At 35.8% G+C, this 16,125-nt stretch overlaps 1 protein-coding gene across 3 annotated transcripts in view; it reads right to left on the bottom strand.

The window, feature by feature from the left end:
• Adgrb3 (adhesion G protein-coupled receptor B3) overlaps positions 1-16,125 on the bottom strand; it is a 772,331-nt gene that overhangs the window by 511,244 nt on the left and 244,962 nt on the right. The window lies entirely within an intron of this gene.

Here is a 16,125-nt window from a genome sequence, read left to right on the forward strand (position 1 = left end):
TCTTTCTTTCTTTCTTTCTTTCTTTCTTTCTTTCTTTCTTTCTTTCTCTCTCTCTCTCTCTCTCTCTGTTTCTGCTTTTCTTCTTTTTTTTTTTTTGCATAACACTAGGGAAATGAGTAGATAATATCCTTTGTGTGGTGGTTCATAATGAAAAAAGCAAACAATCTCCAGTCTGCTGAAGAGATGACATGTTGTTTTGTGTTTAATGAAAGATAAATTAAAATCATTTGACATTGCCATATGCTAATCATCATTTCCTGAGCAGAAAGAACATTACCACAGATGGCTTGATAGATTGTCCTGAAAAGGTTACAGGGAATAAACCCTCGGTTCTTATTATAGTTGTTGGTGTGACAATAGACATAATCTTTAGTGAATAAGATTGTTGAGTAATTATGGCTATGTCTAACATTTTGAATCAGGATTACACAATTTAAACAGCTTCCATTTATTTTGGATAAATCTTTTAATATATAGATAATAAAGCATTAAGTAAGATATTGTGTATATCCTTGTAATCTAGATGGTAGATCTTAATTTTGCTAATAATCATTCATGGATAGAAAGCCATTTAGATTTTCAGCCATGCCAATTAATGTACAAATTCTTAACATAAATTTTTATATTTAGAGCAAGATATTCTTATTAATATTAACTATGACTAATATATAACAATTGTCTATTTTGTAAGCATTTTTCATTATGATAGTATTACTATATTCACAACATCTGTGCCTTAATATACAAATTTGTTCGAAATTAGTTAAAATTATAAATTATTATTTTAGGTAATGATAAAAGTAGGATTATCAACATTTTCCAATCATTTTTTACTCACTGATAAGTATTATCCAAAATTGATCCCAGTGCTCTGGTAAATATATCTACATAGACTTGACACAGAGAGCAAGCATAGAGGACATAGAATTAGTATAAACTTCCTTATGTTTTCTTTTATTATTTTCAACTTTATGATGAGTCATGGGTAAAAGTAGAGGCCAAGAGTCCCTCGTGCTCACAGATACTACGGAAACCAGGAAAAGTTAAGCACACGTGCTTCTGCCCACTTGAAATGCTGGGAAAGGATGTAATTTACAACCTGATGATCTTTTGCTCTCTGTAGCACAAGGCTTCACCCAAATCGCCCAGAATATTATATTTGTTTATTCCAGACGTCCCCACACTAATCTTGAACATTGTTTCTAGTCTCATTCTTATGAGAGACATCATTTGTACTTTACAACAGTTTAACATACTTTGTGTTATCTTAGGGAACAGGCCAATACTGACTCTCACAGGCTATTAGGTTTACCTCAGTTGTTCTCCCTACCTCCTTATCTTGAGCAGTTTCTAAATCATCAGAACCCATCTTTATAGAAGAATCCATGTGTACTTTGTAAAGAGCCTCAATGAAAACATGTCTTCAGGTTTGATGCATACTGAAGGCCAAGTTAGTTAATTATCATCAGGAAATTTCCAAAACTGTGCTGTGCTATATGTCTAAAATAAACCACCTTGTGTCGGACTCGAGAAGTTTGCACCAGCGCCGGCTAACTAAAACCTTACTGAACCAATTTTCATTTCTGCAGATCATTTTGCTACTGACAATGAGACACATGTAGGGACCTCCCTCCCCCCAACACACAGGTAATGGGGATTCAGCAGAAGCCGTAGTTCAATTTGAGGTTGGATCTCAAGCTATTGAGATACAGGACAATACCAGACATTGGGCGGTGGCAACACTGAGCAACTTCTATCAGTCATGCAAGCATGGGAGAGCAGAATCAATGCTTTCCTCCACTCTATCCTGCTAAGTTTTCATGTTTGCTATAATAGGCATTCTTGAATTATAATATTTCCAAGATAAGCAGCATTGTAAACACACAAAACCAGCATAAATTAAGATACATTTGTGTCTAAATTAGTAAAAAATAATAGCACTTCTATTACCCAAAAAATTGGGGTATGTTATATTATAGGCACCATATTGGTCTCTATTGATGGTAAATGGGTCCTCAGCACAGAGCATAGTCCCATTATTATCAGTGGGTAAAAATTTCTGTTGCTAAGTTTGTGTATAACTTCTATTAGAGTTACAATGATGCATTGTTACTTTAGGCATGAGTTCATGGGCCAATGACAGAGGAGAGGGACTGGCTGGGCGTCACAGAATGGCTCACCCAAGCAACTGGTATAAACACTGCTTTTAGCGGTGGAGTCATTCGTTGGAGAGCATTCATATGTAATATAAATAACTACAAATGCATTTCTTATTGAGGTGTCTACTTAAATGCCTTTTCTTCTGATCTCCTTGCTATCAATATTCCAATCACTTTTTTAATGTTATGTGATACCAGGATAGAGGTAATGGCCTTGCTCTTGTTAAATGTATATTCTGTCACTGAGGGGCAGTTTTCCTCTAGCCAATCAACTATATTCTCCCTAGTCACTTAAAATATAGCCAAATGGGGTTTACATGGCTGTCAAAATATCTACCAATCACTCTTAGCTGAAGTGAAGTGTTTCAGATCTACATAGAATACACCTAGTTTCCTTCTATGTTCTAATATGCCAATAAAAATACCACCTTCAGCCCCACTTCCCTGATAATCTTTTAAAATACTTTTCTATTATACTTGATATAATTGTATGTATTCAAAAGATCAAAATATGTTGATTCATGTATATTATAAACAATGATCAACTTACATAAATTAGCAGACATATCACCACATTTTAAAAAAAGTTAAATTTAATTTTAGTTATTAAAATGTATTCACTTTGTATAGTTTATTTGTGCTTTTATGTGTATGAGTGTTTTACTCATATATTAGATGCACTAAGTGTGTTCAGTGCCTCCGGAGGCCAGAGAAGGATGTTGAGATTCCCAAAATTGGGATTGTGGACAGTTGGGACCCTCTATGCACCAGCTGGGGACAAAAACCAGAACTGCCAATGCTCTTATAACCACTGAGCCATGTCTGCAGTCCAAGCTTAAGGTTTTTAAACTTCTTTGTCCTGAGTATTCACAACCATCTCTTAGAATTTGAGAGCTATAAGGTTGATGGTACTTACTCTGCTGTGCTGCTGAGCACTAAAACCTATTCTTCCTAGTAAATGATTTCTCCCTTTGCTGCTATTCTGTACTATAACCAGTATCTTTTAAATGGTGCCAGAAATAAGTTTTTGTACAAAAACAAGTACTTAGGACTTTTGTTATAATATAATGGAGGTTGAATATCAACTTGACGCCAATAAGGTGTACTCGGTGGTAGAATATATCTGGATGTCTTTGAAGAATTCTCCCTAAAGACATTATCATTGAAATAAGCAGACCGATCAAAAAACCTTTATCCTGCCATAGAGGGTAAAAGAAGCATCCTGGCTGATGAAGGAGCTTTTGTTCACCTGGAATAAATGGAGGAAAGAGATCTTGTTGTGTCTTTTAGAACTGGTACTCTGAACTTCTGGGCACTGTTCCTCCAGGTGTGAGTGTAAACAGAGAACTGTCTCCAGACACCAGCCCCTAGGTTTCAAAAAACTCCACACAGCCTGCTGTTCTGCTTTTCCACATTAAAGATGTCATATTATGAGAGTTTTCTTCCTCTTACAGTATCATGTAAAGGTGTTTCCGCATGAACTCCCCTCCATTCCTCATTGCTCAATCCTGCATTTTTCTCTGAAGTATACTGACTAATGCTGGTGTTTCTATGTATTTTTTTTTATATTAGAAAAACTCAGTCTCAAGTGTTACTGAATAATAAAATTATGCTCATCTCTGCTATTTTTGATAGTCTTTCGCCAAAGTCTAACCACATTCATTATACTATTTCTCCCTCAAGTTACTTCTGCTGTTTAGCATGGGGCTAAGTACCTGATCCTGGATAACATGTGTTAAAGATTAAATTCTAACACTGATTTTACATTCTCTAGGGGAGGTCCATGCTGTGGATGATGGCATGGCTTAAGAACAAAGAAATACATTAATTTCCAGCCATCAGGATTTTTTGTTTGTATATTTATAGGCTCCAATTTCTCAAACCATATATTAAGAATCATTTTTCCTATGCAGAATGGTGGCAAGGATATTAAGGCATATTTAGATGTGTCCTTAACAAAGGGACATTTTTTTTTAAATCTTTGATGATTAGACCAGGTGATGATTTTTGATAATTTAACTTTAATTTACAAGTGCAACATCAAATGTTCAATCCCATCTCCATTTCCTTCTCTTTCTCTCTTCCTCAGACTTACAAAAACCCTACAAGGTTATGTCAATGAAACTTGATACCTTTATGTACCTTGTAAGCATCTTTAGTACTGTGCTTAAAATGGCAGAAAAAAAAAAAGTTGTACTTGGAAAAAAGTTACAGGCAATTAAAAAAATGAGTAGGCTTTTAGTTAAGTAAAAATGATTTCAAAAAATATATTGCTTAAAGTAGTATTTCAGAATTGACATTTTGAAAGTAATTCTGTTAATTATCCTTTAAAAATATAATTGATAATATTAGCCTGAGGCGGGGGGAGGGGAGCATTTACACACCATCTTAACATTTTCTGACCATGGTCTCAAGGTCATTTGTATTTTTAATGTGGCTACCTGTCTACATAGACTGTGTCAAGTGATGGAAGATATTCAAACCCATATTAATTTCTTTAGTTCTATAGCGTGTGTTTTGTGTTTTCAAAACTCTATGCAACCGTCAGGTGTCAGTTCAACAGCTTATTTGAGAAGCTCAGTTTTCAAGAAATACCTGTACACAAATCTCCTCTTGTCCTTCATTTCTTATGTGCAATCCTTTTGAAGGAAGCTAACCATCTTATTTATCTTTTAAAAACACATACACACCTACATTTCCCAAATGAAGCTACTATTTAAAATAAAAATTACCAGGCATTCACGTTGTTATTTGCCATCTGCTCCTTATCTTGATATATTTTTAATTAATTTATTTATACGTATTTATTTAATTTTATTTTCACAATCTCTCTATGTGCTTTTGACCATTTTTATAGTATCAGGCATGAATTCCCTTATATTTTAATAACAAATCAAATATTTTATTTAAAAAATAGTACTCTTTAAGTTTTTTTTTTTCCCTGATAGCTAGTACAGAACAGGATTGTTAAAACAAATTAGTTAAGAATACACACATGGATGAGGTCAGGTGTGTGGTCTACTCCTGTAATCATAGCACAGGGGAGATGGAGGCAGGGGAATTATTGTGAGTCAGGACTAGCTAGAGCAAAACAGCAAGACCTTATCTAAAACAGAAAACAATAAATAAACAAATGGATAATTATTTGAGGAAAAACGATATCCTGTGAATTCCCAAGTACCAGATAGATCTGGACATTCAGATGGGTCTTGATATTTGCATTTTAATAAATTTACTACTGATTTTGTTTATTTTGAAATGCTGCTCTGAATAATTGGCATAAGTGCAATACAGAATGGTAGTTCAACAATGTGAAGTTTTAAGAATTACACAATTGTTATTCTCATGTTCAAAAATATAAGTTTTATATGAGAGCTTTAGTTTAGTTTAGTTTCTATCTTCATAATGAGACCTGATAGAGTAGAATCAGAGGGAAGGGGAGGAGGACCTTCCCTATCAGTGGACTGGGAGAGGGACATGAGAGGAAATGAGGGAGGGTGGGTGGCATTGGGAAGGAAAGAGGGAGGAGGCCTCAGTTGGGATGCGAAGTGAATAAAATGTAATTAATATAAAAAATAAAGTTAAAAAATGTAAAATAAATAAATCTCAGTATCCAGCAGCAGAGAAACTGCAATGTTGAAGGAGGAAGAAAATTATGTCAAAAATACTGTCTTCAGAGAAAAATAATAGCTTAGATGAGATCAGAGCACCTTCTAGAAATTTGGTCCTTATCCTTATGTTTAAAAAGCATGTGTATAAAAGAGTATGGTAAATTTATGTTTTCTACCGATATTGAATACCAACTTATGAATCTTTATTTTGAAAATATCAGGGTTTTAAGTTTAGTGTTTTTTCAACCATAATGCTTTTTTTTTTGATAATTTAAAACATGTAGTTAGTCAGTTATCACAATATGAAAATGAAATCCTCTCTTATTATGCACACCAAACACTGAAATAAAAATATGTTAATTCACAAAGCAAGTGGATTAATAGTTATTTGAAGTAACAAATTAAGCTTGTATCTTAACTCATACAATTTGAACCGAAATGTTTATGCCAAATTACTGGGGCACACCACATGCTCCTTAGACTCATTTAAATTTCTGAGATGAGAACAAGCTCGTGTTTTGATGGAGCTATCTAAATAATTACTTCATCTGCATTTCACAGACCATTAATGCAATTTTTTTCCGACTAACCAATCCATCTGTGTATAGGACATGAGTTCATAAGGTGATTATCTGCTCTCTAATATGCCCCTTTGGGCAAAAGAAGCAGATAAAGGAATCACTTGCTGTCATTTAGGGACTCATTCTGGAATTGTCACCATTTGGGAGTCATCTGTCTTTCATCTTCTCAACTTCCCTCTACCTATGGAGGCATATCCTAGCAACAAATTAGAGGCAAAACCTGGAAACCAACTTGGTAGGGAGTCTTTAGAAGAGACGTCCTGGAAATGCGACAAGTATAGCAGATAAAATCTTAAGCAGCAATACGTGGCCCACATAGTTACTCAGAAATCGAGAAGGAAGTCAAATTCTGCTTTTTCTTAGCAAGGGGCATTAATAGGAAATATTATGTAACTTGGGCATTTTATTAGCCTCTGCTTCCATAAATACCACCTGCTAAGCAACTAATATTAAAATCAGTTATGTTTGACTTTGTGGGTGGAGCAAATGAAGGAACCAATAGAGTTCAAACATAAAGACATCCGATGGCATCCCTCGGAAAGCCATCTACAATTTGCGGAGAGCTCTCGGGAGCACTTTTAGATTTGTATGCTTCACTGTATCATGACATCATGCAATCTAGCCAAAGCGTATATTCCCTGTGAACACTTAAGATCTGCTGTGGTTTCCCATTGGATTTCTGGAGGTATCTATCTGAGTACGGGGCAGATAATGGATGAAGGAAGACATGAAAATTTAAACCAAGATAAGATGAGAATTGATATTTTCAAAATTCAGTGTTGTTTCCCAGGTTCTTAGAAAAAAATTAGGACTATGCACAGATACAAACAATTAACTAACTTCAATGTAATCCTCAGTTTGTACATGAAAACAATTTAACATCCATTAAATTCATAGTTTTGAGAAAAAAAAATCAGATTCATGCCATACTAGCATGGGGTATTTCTGTGTTGCTGCAACTGTTTTCTTCCTCCTCCTTTCCTTTTTTCCCTAGCTTGCTCTCTCTCTCTTTCTCTCCATCTCTCTCTCTCTTGCTCTCTCTCTCTCACACACTCATACACATTCTACATAGCTGTAGAATATGGAGAATCACACCGAATAATAAAAAATAAATATAAAAAAATTCCTGGTTGTCTTGGAGACAGATTTCCTATTTGCCTTTGTCAGATGATATATAGCTTTGCTTCAAATGCTAATAAATATTCCTCATGTGTATAACCACTTTTATATTTAACTTTAAAATGCATACCTTAAATAGTGTCCTATTTTAGCAAGCTTTAATGTTGCACAGTCAATTTCATTCCCAGTATAACAAAATTTATTAAAAATATCCTGTGCTTATTTAAGTAATGGAATCAGTTCAACAAGACAGCTGCCATATTTCACTCATACAATGACAGAAAATAACTAATTTTTTTTCCCTGGGAGATAATTTGGTCCTTATTTCTCCTGCCATTCCAGGCAATAACAGACTATTTTCTCTTTCTCTAATAAATTGCTAATCCAGGATCCATAGCTCTTATTTTGTTTTGTTTTGCACATGGTAAATCACAGTGCTTTTTACATTCTACCATGAAAACAAATTAAGAAGATACCCTAAAGTGAAATCATCCAAAGCTTCCACAGCTCGTACAACTCTAAAGAAAGCCGCTGGGGCCACCTGGTGAGTAAAAGGCCCAAGCTGAGTGTGACTTCTAGGACCTATGTGGTGCATTGATCTCCACGCATGCTCTGTTATGCTCATGGCTGCCATCAAACACACAGAGACAGACATGCACACTCACTCACTAACCTCCCACTAAATAAATTTAATAAAATTATCTTTAAAAAAGTATAAAGAATAAATCTGATGTACAATAGAAATAGCCAAGAGACAAACTTACTTTAGGTTGGCAGTAAGCTCCAGTGGGACCACAAAACACAAAGGCTTTAGACTTTATACGTCATGAGCAACAGAAGTTATGTGACTTTCGTCCCTGTTAATTACTACCTAAATAATGTCTTTGAACTGATGCTGTATTATCCTTTCTGTGCAATGGGCTTTTCAAGGAAAAACTTGATGTTCTGCGTAAGTCTCTCCAGGTACTCTGTGGCTAGGATTTTACAAATATATGTGTCTAGACATCCATATCCATATAAACATATGTGTATATATGTATATGTCTGTATATATGTTGTTTAGCAAACAAGAAACTAATTTGTTGAAACATCTCTTTAACAGCTATATATTCTTGGTTCAGACAGTTTGCCTGGTATGTGTGGAGTACTCAGAGTACTCAGTCCATGCTAATGGCTGGTATAACATGGATAAATGGCTATACGCATGAGAAAGACAAGCTTTCTAGAGCTCTGCTCTTCAGTAGCTGAGGAAAATAAACAGGTAACAGTTATGATTTATAGCCAAAAGAATAACAAGTTGAGTGTTAAGTTTAATGTCAGAGTTTTGTCTAATTTAGATGACAGGCTTTAAGGAAGAGCTGAAAAATAGCACTTAGAGAGGTGAACATTTTTTTTTTTTTAATGAGCCCTGTAGAAAGTTTTGAATAAATGGAGGAGAGCAAGCAATTGGTGAAAGGCCAGGAACACTGACATGGCTGTTGCCTTTCTCCTGACGTCGGGATCAGAGATGCTCCCTGGCCGTTGATAGAATAAAAAATTATTAACAAGGCAGGAAATGTCCCTGGCCTAAGAATATGTTTCAGACTGTATTTTAGGGATTTCACTGGTTAGCCAAGTAGAAAAGCAACTGATGTGACACAGGGGCAGTTTAACATTCTCTGTAGCTGCCCGTATCAACCCAGCAGCTATTAGGAGCATAGAGTGTTTTAGTTGTCACATGTGGCTTCTGGCCACCCTACGGGCAGCACATACAGGACACTTCCCTTGTTGCAGGGACAGTTTCAGGGAAGGAAGTAATGCTCTCGATCATCTTCCATGTCTTCCTGGTTTAGCTCTTCAGGTCTCCACATTATCTTCTTCACTTTCACCTTGTACATTCCTGACTCTCTCTTCTGGCCACACCCATGCCTGCTATACTTTCAGCACTTCTCTTCTACAGTAGATGTAGGTTCTCAGAAAATCACATTACAGTGTCTCAGGACTATTATGGAAATGATCTGAATTCAAGATTTTATAAAAGCTTTGTTTCCCTATGCTCATACAAACCTCTGGACTCCTCTATTGTTTAGTAAGGATTTTGTCAGTCTCCAGCTCATCAACTAAAAGCCATCTGATCTGTCAATTTCATTCAGGCAGTAATTCAAAATGGACATTCAATCATATATAGTCTATACTAATAAGGTTTAATATGCTCTTATTTCTATTCTTGATTGATTGGTTATTACTTAAGTTATTTTAAGTCTCTCAGGAAAAGTAACTCCAAATGGATTGGTTAGAAAACTATTCTTCCACAAACTTTTCAATCAAAAGCTTGAAGATACATATCATTTACATTGTTGCAATAGAATCATTTACAAAAGAAAACTATCACTTCCAATTTTATTGTTTTTCATTCTATTTGGAGCTCTTGTTCCCATTCCAGGAACATGGCCCCTTGTCTTCCATTTCCAAGCCTGCTCATATCATTGTTTGTTACTTGCTAAGCTGCACATCTCAATTTGTGGCTGTAATGATTACCTGTGTACCACTGTGACCAAACACTTGACAGAAGTGACTTTAAGGGATGATAGTTGTATAGGTCCTAGTTCCTCAGCACAGTGTGTCAGAAAGGCACTGAGGATTGTCACCGAGGGGAAGTGGAAGGAAGCAGGTTCTTACAGTGCAGCCAGGAAGCATTGATACTGGCTGGAACCAGGATTGGGCATTGCCTTCAGAGGCTCACTCTTACTGACCTACTTCCTATTGCAACCTCCTTCTTTTAAGGCTTCTGTATCCTTCAAAATAGTGTCACAAGAAGGAGAGGGAACATTAAACAAATGAATCTGTGGAGAACATTTCAGACTCAAACAATAATAATGCTACTGCTTATAAAAACTAATTTAAAGGCAACCACCACTGTTTATTGCTCAATGGAATCTTATTTTAGCTTCAAAACTAGTGTTTATAGTGATCTCTACTGCATTTAAAAAGCTCACATTCCCCCTCTTAGTAATGTAATTTTTGAGTTTGCATACCCCAGCAATGTAGTGTTGATTTATATCTAATAACTCAAAGACCAATAACTAAGACCAAAAACACTGTATATAGATTTATGGTCTTTAAAGTATCTAATATGCTAATTTGATCTTTATAATATCATGACTCTAAATGTACTAGATATTTAATTCATTTAAATAAAATATCTTTCCTTGATTTACAAAACATCAAACTGAGTCTAAAGTCGCTGTAAAGGTGGCTCAAATATAGCTATGAAGATGTCTGTATAGAAAGCTTAGGGGAACTGAAGCCTTCACTCAAATTGAAGACACTCCAATGGATTTCTTTTACCTGTGGAAATAAGCATAAAATGTTCTGTTTTGTCATGGCAAACGTATTTGCTAAGGATAAATTGAACATCATGTGTAAAGTTCCCAAGTGACTGTACTTACCTGGAGATAAAACTTTGCCAACATTTTATTCTCAGCTTCTGTAGCCCCCCAAAAATGCCTGAGAATGTCAAAACCATGTTTTGTTTTTGGACATTTATCATAGTTCTTTTGATATGTTGTATACAAAATGAAGAATAAATACACGAGAGATTGATAAACTAAGTGCTCTTTTGATTTTTGTCCTTAAAACTTAATGAGAACAGAAGTCTCCGGAAGAAACTGTCTCCCGAAGATAAGTCATAAACCACTTGCAAAAGAAATTTTAAACATTATGATTTATATAATCCTCTGAAAAAATTTTGAAATTTATACTTAATCAAAGCTCACAGTTAAGAGTCTCAGCAATAGTTATAATTTCCATGAAAATGCAGTCATGCATCTGTATGGAAGGATTAGTTCTAGCCACAGCCTGCCATGTTCTAGTATATCTTTGCTGGATTCTCTTGAATAAAATGGTATAGTATTTACATGTAACCTATGTGTAATGCTGTTTACTCTAGGTTATTCATACTACCTAAAAACATTTGTTTTAAATCTTAGGTAAGTATTCATTACTCTTTCAGAAATAATGACAAGAAAGTGTATACATAAAGTGGTTTTAATTTTTCTCTTTTTTGAGTTCTTTTTTAAATTTAATTTTATTTACATATTTATTTATTACAATTTATTCACTTTGTATCCAAGCTGTAGTCCCCTTTTTCATCCCCTCCCAATTGTACCCTCACTCCCAGCTTCCCCCAGTTCCCTGATAGGGAAGGTCCTCCTCCCCTTCCCTCTGACCCTAGCCTATCAGGTTCCATCAGAATGGCTGCATCATGTTACTCTGTGGCCTGGTAAAACTGCACTCCATAGGGGGAGGTGATCAAAGAGCTGGCCACAGAGTTCATGTCAGAGACAGCCACTGGTCCCCTTACTGGGGAATCCACTTGGAAACTGAGTGGACAGGAACTCCACAAGGAGAACAACAGAACCAAAATACCTGGGTACAGGGGTGCCTATAGAGAGTGTTATTTTTTTTTATTTTTTTTAATATTAGTTACAGTTTGTTAACTTTGTATCCCTGCTGTATCGCACTCCTCTTTCCCTCCCAATACCACCCTCACACTCTCATCTCTTCCCTGCCACACTCCAAGTCCATTGATAAGGGAGAACCTCCTCCCCTTACATCTGATACTGGTTTATCAGGTGTCTTCAGGACTGGCTGCAAAGTCCTCCTCTATGGCCTAGCAAGGCTGCTTCTCACCTGAAGGGGGGAGGGGTCAAAGAGCCAGCCATTGAGTTCATGTCAGAAACAGTCCCTGTTCCCCTTAGTAGGATACCCACTTGGATACTGAGCTACCAAGAGCTACATCTGAGCAGGGGCTCTAGGCTGCATCCATACATGGTCCTTGTTTGGAGAAACAGTCTCATAAAAGACCCCTGTGCTCAGATATATTTGGTCCTTTGGAACTCCTGTCCTCTCCAGAGAGACTAATATTCTAAGGACCACGCATTGAGAGGACCTAGACCACTGTTCAAAATAAAGTATATTTTTTTCTAAATATTTTCTATCTTAAGATGGCTGAACCCAAACACGTAAGATCCATTGTTCAAAAAAGACAGGTGTGGATATCTAATGTATGTATGTAGCTGTGAAACCGTAAATATTATACTCCAAAATTTGGAGTTAATCATATACATATTATCAAGAATTCATTGTACTGATGACCTGAAATTCAAAATATATTTTTTAATATATTAATGTGAATATGCACACTCTTGTCTCAGGGCCTTCACTTGTGATTTGCATTTGCCTTTACGACTCTTCTAGAGGCACTGTTGTCCTTTAGATATCAGAGATATTTATCTATCATCCCCACCAATGCATAAGATGTTTTTAAACAATAGCATTCATTATAGAACTGTCGTGAGTCAACAAGACATGTAAAACTAGAAAGCTGCTTAAACATTCATGGAGGTAGTAAAAATGATGCTTTTCTCTACTTTCTCATTCAAAAGCCATCAAAAAAAGAAACACAAAAAGTATAAAGTATCCATCTTTGCAGCATATGAAAGGCTACATTTCTGTAACAAAATTTATATTTTATGTATGTGTTTAGAATATAAGTTAGGATAATTTTTGATAAATATAAGTAGAAAGTAGTTATATACAATATGATTATGGTATGAACTTAATTAGAATTATTTGAATTCTCCAGTTTTCTAGCATAGAATTTATGAAAATATTAATTTTTAAAAACACTTTGAAAGATGCCTTTGAGTAAGATGACATTTTGCTTTTAGAATATCTTATTACACTATTACTCACTATATTACTCACTATATGAAGATGAAGTATAGATAAGTCTAACTACACTTGTGTAATGCTATTAATGAATAAAGATATAGAGGGAACATACATGCACACATATGAATAAAAGTCTTTGTTTTTGATTAATAATGTTCTACTTTTAATTTCTAGGCATTGAAATGATTGGCAGCATCAACTAAGGTCATGACTGCCACCATGTACTTCTTAGAATAGAGATTCATGAAGAATTACACTAAAGAAGTTTGGCCTTTCAATTGAGTACTGCATTTTTTTTTGGGGGGGGGGGGACTACACACATGACATTTAATAGGAGGTGCAAAACAAAAGCCTGGAAAATGCCCACCAGCTGTCCTAGCAGGACGAAGTATCAGAATTAGACAAGAGTGGAGATTCAGGTGCATTGGGACTGGAAAGTAGCACAGTCTCTGCTCTGAAAGCAACGGAGGGCACAGCCTCAGTATAGACAGGGCTTCCTGTTAGCAGGCCAGCTATGCATTTTATCAGTAAGTGATGTTATTGATTTTCTGACTCACAGTTCAGCAAACATCCCAACTCATTAAGCAGTCACAGCAGCCTCTCCTGAATTTATGAGGTTCAAACTTGTACTTATGTAGAACACCATAACATTTTTTTCTTACATATTCACATGTCAATAATTTTGCAATACCATCTTTTCTTGCTTTTATTTGGTTTCTCATTTATTTGTTCTTTCAAAATTTTCCTTCCTTGCCAATCTCATATCTAACATCCTATGCTTTTATGGCCTCAGGCCAGGATTCTGCCTGTATATTTCACCATTTCTCTCCTCTAATCTCTGACCAACTTTTCACTGTATTTGTGCTCTGTCAAGTTGATTCCTCTCTTTGTCTATTCTGAGGACTACAGCATGTCCCTGTAACACTTAAATTATAAAATAAAGGCCATCCTTTCCAAAATTCTACACGGTTTGAAAACAGTTCGTGTTCTTCCATCCCTCCCTTTCCTACATTCTGGAAAGAGCCATTCTCCCCTCTGCTTCTAAGTTCCTTTTTTCAAATTCCACATATAAATGAAATCACAGTGCATATTTCATTTAGGATATAATAAATAGTAATGCACTATACATTTTAAAATCAGCAAGCGAGATTTTAAATATTTTTACCACATCAGAAAATGATACGGAATCTGGTGTCACAGATCAGCAGTTGAAATGCTTGCTGTTCAGTGCAAGAAATATTGGTGTAAACCCCAGGCATAATATTGCCTTTTTAAAAATTATTTTTCATTTATTACAATTTATTTACTTTGTATCCCATTGATAGCTGCCTTCCTCTTCTCCTCCCTATTCCACCCTCCCTCTCTCTTCTCCTCCCTGCCCCTCCACCAGTCCACTGATAGGGGAGGTCCTCCTCCCCTTCCATCTGACCATAGCATATTTGGTCTCATCAGAAGTGGCTGCATTGTCCTCCTCTGTGGTCTGGTAAGGCTGCTCCCCCTTCATAGGGAGGTAATCAAAAAGCCAGCCACTGAATTCATGTCAGAGACAGTCCCTGTTCACCTTACTAGGTCACCCATTTGGAGACTGAGCTGCCATGAACTACATCTGTTCAGGGGTTCTAGATTATATCCATAAATGGTCCTTGGTTGGAGTATCAGTCTCAGAAAATACTCTTGAGCACAGATATTTTGGTTCTGTTGCTTTCCTTTATAATATAGTATAAACATACTAAAATCTTACACCTAAAGAAGCTAAACAAGAAGGAGCACCCTGGGTAAGATGATCAATCCTCATTCAGAAAGGCAAATGGGATAGACATTGGAAGAGGGAGAAAACAGGGACCAGGATAGGAGCCTACCACAGAGGGCCTCTGAAAGGCTCTACCCAGCAGGGCATTGAATCAGACTCTTAGCCAAACTTTGGGCAGAATGCAGGGAATCTTACGAAAGAAAGAGGGCATGAAAGACGTGGGGGCAGGAGCTCTACAAGGAGAGCAACAGAACCAAAAATTCTAGACATAGGGATCTTTTCTGAAACTGATACTCCAACCAAGGACCATAATAGTGCCTTTAAGAGAGAGCTGTATCAGAACAAGGGATCATGCAGCTCCCTAGCCTACCAGTGTATCCAATCACCAGGTTACAGGGTCAGTGAGAAACCCTATTTCAGAAAAAAAGATAGAGAATAATACAGGAGATATATAATGCCAACTGTTCTCCACAAATATGTGTACATGCACTCACTTAAGTGTACACTAAAATATAAATAGAAATTTTAAATAAAAAATTTGACTTAATGGATTTGACATGTAGGTTGATTATCACACAACAAAGTAAACCCCCATTGTAGCACAAAATATGGCAATATGTACAATAACAATATATATCATAACAGTATGTTATATTGTTATTGTATATAATTATAACTATAATTATATATATAATTGCCAATTAAAAATAAAAAAGACTCCTAGATATGATGACTGATATGTACAGTCTTTCTATTCATAACATCCCTTAATCCTGTCACCAAATTGTAGTCACTTTGAAATAACTTTCAATTACCCCCTGAAAAAAAAAAACCCTCCAAATTCTAATTAATAAAAAAACCTCCAATAATGTTAGTATTGGTCTTGCACACATGCTTTCAGAATATTAAAATATTCCCTCTTTAAAAGACCCTACAGATTTCTTTCAGCACCACAAGCTTCTTGCTAGTCAGTCTGCACAAAGATTAAGCAATTATCTATGGCAATTATGCATGGCTTGCACAGTACAGTTCCTCTACATTGCCCTGCACTGTTATTTAAATCACCTACGATGAATTGTCTTTTCTTGTGTTTGTGCCATTTCTTTACACCTGGCTTGCAACTCTGAGAATTGGATATGGTTTATAGTAATGATCTTTGACTTAGGGTATGGAAGTATGCATATTTTAAA

Source organism: Psammomys obesus, unplaced genomic scaffold (genome assembly GCF_907164565.1).
Source record: "Psammomys obesus unplaced genomic scaffold, mPsaObe1.curated_primary_1811, whole genome shotgun sequence".
NCBI classification, from domain to species: Eukaryota; Metazoa; Chordata; class Mammalia; order Rodentia; family Muridae; genus Psammomys; species Psammomys obesus.